Here is a 14373-nt window from a genome sequence, read left to right as displayed (position 1 = left end):
ACCAGTATCCCTTCTTTCTTTTCTCTCCAAAACTCTTGAACGTGCCGTCCTTGGCCAGCTCTCCTGCTATCTCTCTCAGAATGACCTTATTGATCCAAATCAGTCAGGTTTCAAGACTAGTCACTCAACTGAGACTGCTCTTCTCTGTATCACGGAGGCGCTCCGCACTGCTAAAGCTAACTCTCTCTCCTCTGCTCTCATCCTTCTAGACCTATCGGCTGCCTTCGATACTGTGAACCATCAGATCCTCCTCTCCACCCTCTCCGAGTTGGGCATCTCCGGCGCGGCCCACGCTTGGATTGCGTCCTACCTGACAGGTCGCTCCTACCAGGTGGCGTGGCGAGAATCTGTCTCCTCACCACGCGCTCTCACCACTGGTGTCCCCCAGGGCTCTGTTCTAGGCCCTCTCCTATTCTCGCTATACACCAAGTCACTTGGCTCTGTCATAACCTCACATGGTCTCTCCTATCATTGCTATGCAGACGACACACAATTAATCTTCTCCTTTCCCCCTTCTGATGACCAGGTGGCGAATCGCATCTCTGCATGTCTGGCAGACATATCAGTGTGGATGACGGATCACCACCTCAAGCTGAACCTCGGCAAGACGGAGCTGCTCTTCCTCCCGGGGAAGGACTGCCCGTTCCATGATCTCGCCATCACGGTTGACAACTCCATTGTGTCCTCCTCCCAGAGCGCTAAGAACCTTGGCGTGATCCTGGACAACACCCTGTCGTTCTCAACTAACATCAAGGCGGTGGCCCGTTCCTGTAGGTTCATGCTCTACAACATCCGCAGAGTACGACCCTGCCTCACACAGGAAGCGGCGCAGGTCCTAATCCAGGCACTTGTCATCTCCCGTCTGGATTACTGCAACTCGCTGTTGGCTGGGCTCCCTGCCTGTGCCATCAAACCCCTACAACTCATCCAGAACGCCGCAGCCCGTCTGGTGTTCAACCTTCCCAAGTTCTCTCACGTCACCCCGCTCCTCCGCTCTCTCCACTGGCTTCCAGTTGAAGCTCGCATCCGCTACAAGACCATGGTGCTTGCCTACGGAGCTGTGAGGGGAACGGCACCTCAGTACCTTCAGGCTCTGATCAGGCCCTACACCCAAACAAGGGCACTGCGTTCATCCACCTCTGGCCTGCTCGCCTCCCTACCTCTGAGGAAGTACAGTTCCCGCTCAGCCCAGTCAAAACTGTTCGCTGCTCTGGCACCCCAATGGTGGAACAAACTCCCTCACGACGCCAGGACAGCGGAGTCAATCACCACCTTCCGGAGACACCTGAAACCCCACCTCTTCAAGGAATACCTAGGATAGGATAAAGCAATCCTTCTGCCCCCCCCCCCCCCCTTAAAAGATTTAGATGCACTATTGTAAAGTGGCTGTTCCACTGGATGTCATTAGGTGAATGCACCAATTTGTAAGTCGCTCTGGATAAGAGCGTCTGCTAAATGACTTAAATGTAATGTAAAAATATATACACACACACATATATATATGTTTGTGTATATATAAATATATATATACACACATATATATATGTATGTGTATATATAAATATATATATATATACACATACATATATATACACTGCTCAAAAAAATAAAGGGAACACTTAAACAACACAATGTAACTCCAAGTCAATCACACTTCTGTGAAATCAAACTGTCCACTTAGGAAGCAACACTGATTGACAATACATTTCACATGCTGTTGTGCAAATGGAATCGACAAAAGGTGGAAATTATAGGCAATTAGCAAGACATCCCCCAAAACAGGAGTGAATCTGCAGGTGGTGACCACAGACCACTTCTCAGTTCCTATGCTTCCTGGCTGATGTTTTGGTCACTTTTGAATGCTGGAGGTGCTCTCACTCTAGTGGTAGCATGAGACGGAGTCTACAACCCACACAAGTGGCTCAGGTAGTGCAGTTCATCCAGGATGGCACATCAATGGGAACTGTGGCAAAAAGGTTTGCTGTGTCTGTCAGCGTAGTGTCCAGAGCATGCAGGCGCTACCAGGAGACAGGCCAGTACATCAGGAGACGTGGAGGAGGCCGTAGGAGGGCAACAACCCAGCAGCAGGACCGCTACCTCCGCCTTTGTGCAAGGAGGTGCACTGCCAGCGCCCTGCAAAATGACCTCCAGCAGGCCACAAATGTGCATGTGTCTGCTCAAACGGTCAGAAAAAGACTCCATGAGGGTGGTATGAGGGCCCGACGTCCACAGGTGGGGGTTGTGCTTACAGCCCAACACCGTGCAGGACGTTTGGCATTTGCCAGAGAACACCAAGATTGGCAAATTCGCCACTGGCGCCCTGTGCTCTTCACAGATGAAAGCAGGTTCACACTGAGCACATGAGCACATGTGACAGACGTGAAAGAGTCTGGAGACGCCGTGGAGAACGTTCTGCTGCCTGCAACATCCTCCAGCATGACCGGTTTGGCGATGGGTCAGTCATGGTGTGGGGTGGCATTTCTTTGTGGGGCCGCACAGCCCTCCATGGGCTCGCCAGAGGTAGCCTGACTGCCATTAGGTACCGAGATGAGATCCTCAGACCCCTTGTGAGACCATATGCTGACACATGCACATTTGTGGCCTGCTGAAGGGTCATTTTGCAGGGCTCTGGCAGTGCACCTCCTTGCACAAAGGCGGAGGTAGCGGTCCTGCTGCTGGGTTGTTGCCCTCCTACGGCCTCCTCCACGTCTCCTGATGTACTGGCCTGTCTCCTGGTAGAGCCTGCATGCTCTGGACACTACGCTGACAGACACAGCAAACCTTTTTGCCACAGTTCGCATTGATGTGCCATCCTGGATGAACTGCACTACCTGAGCCACTTGTGTGGGTTGTAGACTCCGTCTCATGCTACCACTAGAGTGAGAGCACCGCCAGCATTCAAAAGTGACCAAAACATCATCCAGGAAGCATAGGAACTGAGAAGTGGTCTGTGGTCACCACCTGCAGAATCACTCCTGTTTTGGGGGGTGTCTTGCTAATTGCCTATAATTTCCACCTTTTGTCTATTCCATTTGCACAACAGCATGTGAAATGTATTGTCAATCAGTGTTGCTTCCTAAGTGGACAGTTTGATTTCACAGAAGTGTGATTGACTTGGAGTTACATTGTGTTGTTTAAGTGTTCCCTTTATTTTTTTGAGCAGTGTATATATACACTATATATATATATATATACACACACACACACACACATATACACATAAAATAAGGTTTTGGGCAGAAATTCCTTCTGGAACATGTGAACATTCATGTGCCTTGATAACAAACGTGTAAGCCATTTGTAAATACAAATGTCCTTTGAAATGGCTATCCATGTGTTGACCTAAGACTTAAACTCAGAGTTTCGATATGTTCATGTCACATCCATAATGCATCTTATTTGCTTTATGTTTCCAACATGTCACTCTTTTGGGTATAACACCCCCCCCCCCCCCCCCCCCCCACACACACACACACAAATCAACAGTTTCATTTATATTTTGTTTGTCCATTTTGAGATACATTAAAGTTGGGATTGTACGTGCATATATAATGTCCATAATGCCGGAAATCGCCCATACACAGTAGAAATCTATTAGACCTATTATCTGTTTTAACAGAGCCGCGCCACATCCAATCAACTGCCTTTCTCCATGGGAAGGCAATATCCATGCAGTCTGCTGCTCTGGCTCTACTGTCCATCTTTCAAACAAATTCCCATTCACTCTGCCTCTCCACTCTAAAAGGCCATTCCCAGGAACCTGGACTTCATTTCATCTGTGCTGTGGTGGAAATAAAGCCCAGGGCAGTCTACCATTTAAGGAAAGATCTCCCCATGTCGATAACCGGGCTCTGATGAACTGGTGTGTTGTGAGTTCATTCTGCAGCAGAGAGACTATATTAAGAATGCTGGAAAAAAGTCAAGCACTGCAACTGGTGACTTCAGAGTACTGTACAGTAAGTAGTAGGCTGCGGTGCAATACCATGTGGAAATATTCCAAAAGGGGAGAAATCATACTTTTACATTCTTAAAGACAACAAAAATGTCACCATGGCAACCATCTTAATAAAACATTTAAAAACGTTCTCTTATGCAACATCGGCCCACTGTAACCATCCATGAGGCCTTTGTTTTCCCGTTAAAAACACACTTTGCTTATCCTTGAACCTACTGTCAAATCTGATCGGAGGCTAGCATTTCCCCACACATGCTCCAGCGGACCGTCACTAGGCGGTCCGTCGGTCTGTTGATGTTTCAGGGAGTACCAGAGCCTCTCCAGAGCCAGACAGCGTACACTGGCCACTGAGGGAGAGAAAGTGGCCTGGCAAGCTAGCGTCAGCATCATGGCCACTATAGGGCCGTATGTTTGGTGTGTGTGTGTTTGGAGAGAGCCAGAGCGCCATCTGTGTCCCACAGGTGCCAGGGTGAGAGCCGTGGCCCCGGACCCAGCCAGATCACAACATAGGGCTATATAAGGACATGAGCACTGGACCCTGTCATTAGTCACACAGGAAGAGAATGAGAGAAAGAAGGAGGGAGAAAGAAAGGAAAAATAAAAAAAAGAGAAAAACATAGAAGTAGTGGGGTCTCACAGTGAACAAGTGTCTAAAGCCACCTGACTGTCTGTTTATGGTGTTGGGATTAAACACAGTGACCCTTGTGTGTGGACAGGTCAGGTGGACCAATTGTCACCCTTGTACAGTATAGTGTGTTTGTATGTATGTGTGTATGTGTGTGTGTGTGTATGTCTGGTGTGTGTGTGTCTGGTGTGTGTGTGTCTGGTGTGTGTGTGACTGGTGTGTGTGTGACTGGTGTGTGTGTGACTGGTGTGTGTGTGACTGGTGTGTGTGTGACTGGTGTGTGTGTGACTGGTGTGTGTGTGACTGGTGTGTGTGTGACTGGTGTGTGTGTGACTGGTGTGTGTGTGTGTGTGTGTGTGTGTGTGTGTGTGTGTGTGTGTGTGTGTGACTGGTGTGTTTGAATGGTTTTAACAAAGTCACCCCTCTCTTCACTTCATCTCCCCTAATACCACCATCCATTGTGTACACACCACGGTCATCCAGTCCATTACTAACTAGGGCTTATTCTCTATTTATAGGTCTTTCCATTGTTTAGTTCCATCTAGGATCTGTGATAGTGGACCGCTCTGCCATTCCAAAGGGTTCCATCTGTGTATAACAACCATGTACACACATATAGTCCACCACAGTAGTTATACTGGGCTAATCAATGCGAGTCTGTCTATTAAAACTCTACAGCTTAAAAAAACCTTGCATGAGCCATCCCACTTGGTACATCTGCAGTGTGTTCACAATGAGCCAGCTCTGGCGTAACACACTAATGAGACAATAAAACCTCAACTGTTGACAGTCCTCCAAACAAATCCTAGAGTAAATCTTCAGGACTTGAAAGTACCCATCCTAGAGATCTAAAGGAAAGAGAAAACAAAGCCCAACTAATTTCAGGTGGCCGGGCAGGAACTCTATCCTAGCTTGAGGTAACTAGGATGATGACCCATCTCTGATGGTCCTGAGAAACAGACAATGACCTTGGCATGTTGGCCCTAAGGAGAGCCAGCCCCCCCCCCCCCCCCCCCAGGCACTCTGTTATGTGGGGCTCTAGAGAGCCCCAGAGAGAGAACAGGGCTAAAGTAGGACCGTTTTAGGCTTCTCTTAGGTGATCTAAATGTGAGCCCTGCACCTCGGTACCTTCCCACAGCTTATCAAAAGTTAATTGGCATGGCAGTTAGAGACGGGCTACACTGGCAGACGGATAAAAATAGATCATCCTTTCCCTCCCTCTTTCTCCCTCTACCTTCTCCCTCTCTTTCCTTGCCCATCTCTTCTGTTCTCTCGGCCGATGGCCTACCTCCAAGACAGCACGGGGAATTAAATATTCCACACTGGTTTTCGTGAAAATCGACTTTTGTTGTCGTCAAAGTGGTAAATTCTTAAAGCGACCATAAAAGTACTAGATGCTCACAGTGTTGTCAAGCATGAAAGACTCCTCACAGAGAGAGGCAGTGGTTCAAGAGCACTGACAGGCAACCTTGAACTGAGCTCAGCAGCACAATGATGACGCAAAAGACGAGTACATAATTCAGCAGAATATAAGCAAGTTGAGAAACTTGTAGGGTTCAGTCCACAAAGAATATCAGAGGCTACAGGAAGTAAAAGCATTTTTTTTGGGGGGGGGGGGGGGGGGGGGGGGGGGGCAAACATACATTTCTTGGGTTTTCGCTGATCTTTTCCACGGAGTAGCTATCTAAAGCTTCATTAATTAAACAAGTCAAAAGAGGTCATCTATAGGAGGTCGACTGTACCATGACCTCCCACAGTGTCACCACATGTAACTTATACTGTATATAATAAACTTGACCATGACATTTTGAGCCCAACAAGTAAACCAGAGGTCATGACCCCTGTTCCAGGTGTAACAGAGCCTCCTCACGATGCTTCCCGCTGAGGCCCTCCTCTCTGTTTCCATGGCATGGCGTGCCTGGCTCGAACATAAAGCATGTAATTTGAGCTTTGTGGAGATGGGAAATTACGGCATGGTTCTGCCCATCAAAAGACCGACCCGCTGATCAGCTGGGAACACATGGTCACCACATGAGCCTCCCTCCTCCTGCCTCATAGGTCACTCAATCATCCTTTCTACCAGATTTATTTTCCTCTCCCTCACGCCATTTCTCTCCTCCGTTTTCACTTTTGTCAAATCTGGGCATGTTGACGATCCCTCTATTTCTGCCCCGTACTTTGCGCCATCTTTCTTGATAATCGTCTAACTCTCTCATTCCCATCACTCTTGCTCTCTGTGTTCTTTCCTCTTCTCTTCACGTCACCGGGTGAGAACGTGAGGGTCGGAGGAGTTGTTTACGTCCATGTGTCAGGGAGAGGTGAGAGACATGCAATAAAACCATGACTGGAGTTATTTTTGCACTTTCCGCTATAAAAGAGTACAGGCTCGACAAGGCCATAATCTTTGAGTCTCAAATCCTTTCACGACTCCCCAATCACCCCGACACCCCTAGCCCCGCATTCACCCCTTTGCATCAACCACTGTAGCATACAACCAGCATGTATTTGGTCCAATGTATATTTTTCAATACATTTTTCAAGCAAACACTGCAGTACAGAAAAGATCGCCTGACCCCAATAGAAAATGGAGTGACTATCAGCACACAATGTGAGGTCTATTCTCTCTCATCTCAATGTTTTATTCGCTGCACATTCTACCTGGACATGTCCTAATTTTTGGGGGGGTAAAACCATGAATGTTAAAACAGAAAAGTACGTGATCCCTGTAATAAACATGTCTTCCCTGCCGCAGTGCCTGCCTGTTTCGCTGGGGCCGGCTGCTGTAATGAGCTAGCCTCTCACACTGTGCCCCCCCCCCCCTATATCACACCTGACTAACATTGAGCGAAGTGGAGTCTTTTGTTTAGACTTGTAGCTAGCTAGCTAAACAATTAATTATAGTACTAACCCATAACTACAGTACAAACGGATTGTCATAATTAGCCACCATGCATGAAATGCTGTACTATGAATCTGCAGGAAGCTAAAGCTAACCAACTAGGGACAATGTTAGCTAGCTAGCTAACATTAGGCTATAACTAGCAATCCAAACGGCTTTCTGAGATACAAATAATATTACTACACAGATCATACACGTAATGGTAGCTAGCAAGCTAACAGTACACTAACTTTTAATGAAAACTAAATGAGTAACATATAATATCTGAACATTTAGCTAGACTCTCACCCGTATTCACGGCAGCGTGTCTTTTTGGTTTGGTTCGTAGCAAGCTACAGCTTGTTTAGCCCATTATGTGAAGTCACTCCAGTTCACACTGACCATGTGCAGAAAGAACTTTTTCCTACTGATCTTTGTCGATAGCGCCTGCTAAATTCTGACCAGCAATGTTATTGAGAGCAGCAGCAACACTTTTGCAGTTCTCCATGGCTAACGTTATATCTTTCCAAAAAGCCACGGGAGCAAGGATCATCTACAGCTCATGTTATAGACAGAAGCATACTACATGGCAGACCAATCCGAACTCATCTCTCGGCATGTCCAGCACATCCATTATCTCAGCCAATCATAACTAGTGGGAAGGTTCCTGCCTTCTTCCGTGGCTAAACAAACTAGGCTCATAATTTAACAATTGTATTCGTTTTTACAGATGGCATACAAGTTCGTTATTAAGGCACATGAAAGGTCACATGTTCTAGAAGTCATTTCTGCGGAAAAAAAGCATTTTGATAAAAAAAATACTAATAACGTTCAAATGCCTCTCCTGTGAAATAGTGACATGCGACATAAACCTAGTTTCTTGAAACAGGTCACATACAGTTGAAGTCGGAAGTTTACATACACTTAGGTTGGAGTCATTAAAACTTGTTTTTCAACACCTCCACAAATGTATTGTAAACAAACTATAGTTTTGGCAAGTTGGTTAGGACATCTACTTTGTGCATGACACAAGTCATTTTTCCAACAATTTTTACAGACAGATTATTTCACTATCCCAATTCCAGTGGGTGAGAAGTTTACATACACTAAGTTGACTGTGCCTTTAAACAGCTTGGAAAATTCCACAAAACGATGTCATAACTTTAGAAGCTTCAGATAGGCTAATTGACATCATTTGAGTCAATTGGAGGTGTACCTGTGGATGTATTTCAAGGTCTACCTTCAAACTCAGTGCCTCTTTGCTTGACATCATGGGAAAATAAAAATAAAAAAATCAGTCAAGACCTCCACAAGTCTGGTTCATCCTTGGGAGCAACTTCCAAAAGCCTGAAGGTACCACGTTCATCTGTACAAACAATAATACGCAAGTATAAACACCATGGGACCACGCAGCCGTCATACCACTCAGGAAGGAGACGCATTCTGTCTCCTAGAGATGAACGTACTTTGGTGTGAAAAGTGCAAATCAATCCCAGAACAACAGCAAAGGACCTTGAAGACGCTGGAGGAAACAGGTACAAAAGTATCTATATCCACAGTAAAACGAGTCCTATGTCGACATAACCTGAAAGGCCGCTCAGCAAGGAAGAAGCCACTGCTCCAAAACCGCCATAAAAAAGCCAAACTACGGTTTGCAACTGCACATGGGGACAAAGATGGTACTTTTTGGAGAAATGTCCTCTGGTCTGATGAAACAAAAATAGAACTGTTTGGCCATAATGACCGTCGTTGTGTTTGGAGGAAAAAGGGGGATGCTTGCAAGCAGAAGAACACCATCCCAAACATGAAGCACAGGGGTGGCAGCATCATGTTGTGGGGGTGCTTTGCTGCAGGAGGGACTGGTGCACTACACAAAATAGATGGCATCATGAGGATGGAAAATTAAGTGGATACATTGAAGCAATATCTCAAGACATCAGTTAGGAAGTTAAACTTAGTCGCAAATGGGTCTTCCAAATGGACAATGACCCCAAGCATACTTCCAAAGTTGTGGAAAAATGGCTTAAGGACAACAAAGTCAAGGTATTGGAGTGGCCATCACAAAGCCCTGACCTCAATCCTATAGAAAATTTGTGGGCAGAACTGAAAATGCGTGTGCGAGCAAGGAGGCCTACAAACCTGACTCCGTTTCACCAGCTCTGTCAGGAGGAATGGGCCAAAATTCACCCAACTTATTGTGGGAAGCTTGTGAAAGGCTACACGAAACGTTTGACCCAAGTTAAACAATTTTAAAAGGCAATGTGATGAAAGCTGAAATAAATCACTCTACTATTATTCTGACATTTCACATTCTTAAAATAAAGTGGTGATCCTAACTGACCTAAGACAGGAAATGTTTACTAGGATTAAATGTCAGTAATTGTGAAAACTGAGTTTAAATGTATTTAGCTAAGGTGTATATAAACTACCGACTTCAACTGTATTTGAAAACGAAAAACAGAAATTTAAGTGTTCAATCAATTTTCTTCGTGGAGTGCTATTAAACAGGAAGCATATATGTTGGAACACAGTAACTGCTTTTTAATAACGACAAAATAAAATATCCCTACCACCAAGACGAATGGTCAGCAAGACCATTACCATCGTCAAATTATGATAACATCAGTAACCTAAACATCATTTTAAGCGATAATAGGTACGTAGTATTGTCACCAGCTTGTTCTATCCAAACAGGGCGGTCCAATCCTCTCTCCGGTCTCATCGTTGAATTTGATGGCGTGGGCATCTGCTTAGTACGCTTCGTTCTGGCTTTTTTTGTTTCTTAGATCTCAGAGGTGTAGGTTCAGACTGAGGCTCAGAAACAGAAGAATACTCAGAAATGTCATGATTAATTTCTTCCCCACCATCTGAAACATTTTCATTAAAATTTTGTAGCAACGCTAACGCAGCATGTGCATCCATTCGTCTTCTTGCCACTGTAAATTAGACACTCTCACTGTGTACTCCAAGTAGGCCAGAGTAGACTTATAAGACTGCTTGCATTCGGTGGACTGGAATAGGAATACATCAAAACAACAGAATGGCCCGCCCTGTTCATCATTCACAATTGGTGATTACATAATTATGCATTGTTCGCTTTTTCCCCTCGTTCATCAACTCACCCATTCTCCCTCATCATACTTTGCGTCATCTGTTTTTCGTGTTAAATTAGTTTTGGAATAGTTTATGTTCAGTTTCGAGGCAATTATCGGGGTGATTATCAACTGGGCAGGGTACCTCCAGCTGTCAGGAGAAGGAGAGGAGCAGGCCCTACTATCGGGAGGAGGGGAAAACCATTCCAAAAAATGCCATGCCCTCTTAAATTGTTTAGAATTACAGTTCTATCGGATGGGGGCATAACTTTAAAAATGTCCAATAATGAAAATGTTATGAGCAGTCCAAATCAGTGCTTTAGCGGTTCTAATGTTAACCATAAAGGCCGAGTGACTAGGGTTTTCCTTCACAATGTTGCATAATCATCTGCTATCGTTGTAGAGCAGCTCATTATAGAATTAATTAGAACAGAGCCACTCGGAGACCACTCGGAATTAACCTCAATGAGCCCGCCTCCTCTGGGGTCTCCCCACCCAACCGACAGGGTGGGGGACTAGGGGTCTGGAGGTAGACAGTATGGAACAGGGTAGAGCATGGGTCTAGCTCAAATGGTCTCTCCGTCTCAACCCCTTCATCTGCACTTATTGAAAAAAGACAGACAAGTAATGGTGTAAACTCATCATTAGGCTGGCTTTCATCTGGTCAGTTCTTTAAATATCAGCTCATTGTAGGAGAGAATAGATTTTTGTTAATTGAGAAAGAGCCCTTGGCCCCTGTCCTGTATCCCGGGAGGTGGAGGACTAGTGTACATCCTTTCAGTAGAGAGACTCCCACCGTAGACCTCAGAGAGAATCAATAGTGCAATTAGCTAGGCTGAGTAGGTGAGTGTCATGCGAACAGGAAATTACAGCAAAGAGAATAACAACAGCTGTGTGGTGACTGGTGAAGGCGGATACAGGCTCAGTCTCACATCGTCTCCACAGCAGCACACGACTGTTCTGCCGCAGTAAGACTTCCCCTGTTCTTTTTGCCAAAAATGAATACAATAGCCATCACAGCACAAAAAAAAACAAAAAAACACACAAGACCAGAGAATCTGACACTTCTAGCCACTTGTGATTCAACACAGATGCTAGGTCTCCCACAATCAATATGCTGCAGCTACTGTATCTAAGCAATCACCTCTGCCTACCACAGTAAGGTGGAAACGAAGACGTCAAAACAAAGATTTTAGACATACAAGGCATCAATGTGCATTTTTCCTCACAGTAAATCATTGGCTGAAATGTAAGTAGTTTCACTCTCTATGTGAAACAAACAAGCAACAGGAAACCCCGTCATACCGCATCTATCAGACATGCATTTAGTCTTACTACAGTAAACACACGCTTCAGTCAGAAGCGTTAAACATGGAGACCCATGAGTTTAAAGAAGGCCTATGAAAGTCCAAGTGAATGGTGTGCGTCATTTAGCTCGAGGAGCAGGCATGTGCATACCACTCAGCTCGGGGCACAAGAGACATCTAAAGAATAACCACAACTCTTCCAAAAGACCTGGGTTCAAACAACTTAAAATCCTTGAAATACATTGAGTGTTTGCTTTAGCCTAACTGGAGTGACCGGTGGGCGGGGTTTGCAATTTTGGGACGTGTCAACTGGTCCCATCGCAACAGGCATGCTTAAATCGAGCACAGCTAAAGTATTTGTGATTTCAAATAGTATTTGAACCCAAGTCTGTCTCCTAGGAGGGTCTAAGACGACCATAAGACAGGAGACTATGAGAGAGTACTGAGGATGTGAGGTCAGTCGAGGTCTCCGCAGTGTCTGGAAGCTCACAAGCCCATTCATTATCCTATACACACAATGTATGGGAGGATTGTGTAATTAAAGGGTGTCACTGCGACAGACTGTACAGCTGACAGGAGAGCTGCTTGGTATTAGATCTACTCTTAAAGGGATTCGTGAAAGACAGAACAATCTCAGTTTTTTTCCCCAAAAAATGTTTCTTAATATTAACAAATTTGAAATATATATTTTGTTAGACCAAAGTATCAGCTATCACACCATGTAAAAGGAACCGGTTTTTTTATGTTTTCATAAAATGAAACTAACTGGATTTGTCAACTCCATGTAGATTTAGAATATATTAAAATGTATAAAGCAAACATTATCCCTTAAGTCAAGCAGAGAAAATACTTCAAACTGATAAAAAAATAAATCTTAATACTGACAAAACATCTATATTAAAAGGGTAAGCCATCAGTGACGGAGTTGACAAACCACTGACAGAGTCGACAGCAGATACTCAAAACAGACATATTTTGGCCTCTAAAAATAAAAAAGTTACAATACAAACATTGTAAAATATGGAAAAGTGTTTATTTGAAAATCAGCAATAAAAATAACCATTCTAATAGAACTTTCAGCACTGACGGAGTTGACGTTACACAAAAATTAGACAGTTTACATTTTACTGAGTTGACAAAAAAAATGCACGTTTTCTTCTTAATTCAAGTGGTGTTCAAAGCAGCAATTTTGTTTTGTTCATGAATTTAAAACCTAATTAAATAGAATATGCCTTTTGGTTCAAATATGTTACATCTTAATCTAGTAGATGGAGTTGACATTATGGTTGTGACCATGGTGATTTAAATAGTGTTTGTTTAAATCTATAAAAGGTAGAGAACTTTACTGACGAAATGATGTTGGTGTACTACATGTAATGAGGACATGAAGAAGGGGTTCATTCGTTTCCCTGGCGCCGAAGAACACGGCTGACGTTTTACAGTCTCCCAACCAACTGTGCAATTTATTTGAATTTTTTTGCGTAAATTATTTTTTAAGGTATTGTGTAAATATAATGTTGCTGCTACCGCATCTTATGACCGAAAAACACTTCTGGAAATCAGAAAACGAATACTCACCGCAGACTGGAAGAAACGTTTTTCTTTAACGCGTCCGACGAGAAGGATATCCTGCTTTCACTGGAACAGGCCCAGATTCACGCCTTTTGCGTGAAGAAAAGAGGATGGAAAAGAGGCCGCAGATCGGGAACACTTCTGAGAATCCGGAGTCGAACAAGTAAACTCCCGTCGCTTTCCATTCTTCTTGCTAATGTGCAATCATTGGAAAATAAAATGTATGACCTACTATTAAGATTATCCTACCAACGGGACATTAAAAGCTGTAACATCTTATGTTTCACTGAGACATGGCTGAACGAAGACACGGACAATATAGAGCCAGCGGATTTTCCATGCACCGGCAGAACAGAGACGCTACCTCTGGTAAGACGAGGGGTAGGGGTGTGTGTCTTTGTCAATAACAGCTGGTGCGCAATGTATAATATTAAAGAAGTCTTGAGGAATTGCTCACCTGAGGTAGAGTACCTTATGATAAGCTGTAGACCACACTATCTACCAAGATAGATCTCATCTGTATTATTCGCAGCTGTCTATTTACCAGCACAAAGCAAAGCTGGACCTAAGACCGCTCTCAACCAACTCTAAGGCCATAAACAAAGAAGAAAATGCTCACCCAGAAGCGGCGGTCCTATTGGCCGGGGACATTATTGCAAGCAAACTTAAATCAGTTTTACCAAATTTTTACCGGCATGTCACATGTGCAACCAGTGGGGAAAAAAATCCTAGACCACCTTTACTCCACACACAGAGATGCATACAAAGCTCTCCACTGCCCTCCATTTGTCACATTATTATGTAGCTTATGGTAGCTGACAAGAAGTACACGGCTGAGCTCTAATCACCACTTCATTAAGTCAGGATTCCTATTGCTAAAAGGAGCTCCGGAAACTTGACCCCCAAAAAACAGCTGGGTCAGATGGTTTAGAGCCCTTCTTCTT

At 44.5% G+C, this 14373-nt stretch overlaps 1 protein-coding gene across 2 annotated transcripts in view; it reads right to left on the bottom strand.

Annotated features, from left to right (window-relative positions):
* The window catches only part of LOC129853084 (inositol polyphosphate-5-phosphatase A-like), a 204860-nt gene that overhangs the window by 138623 nt on the left and 51864 nt on the right, over positions 1-14373 (bottom strand). The window lies entirely within an intron of this gene.

Source organism: Salvelinus fontinalis, chromosome 1 (assembly GCF_029448725.1).
Source record: "Salvelinus fontinalis isolate EN_2023a chromosome 1, ASM2944872v1, whole genome shotgun sequence".
NCBI lineage: Eukaryota > Metazoa > Chordata > Actinopteri > Salmoniformes > Salmonidae > Salvelinus > Salvelinus fontinalis.
Note: the sequence above shows the minus strand (reverse complement) of the source record. Positions and strands in the feature narration are given on the sequence as shown.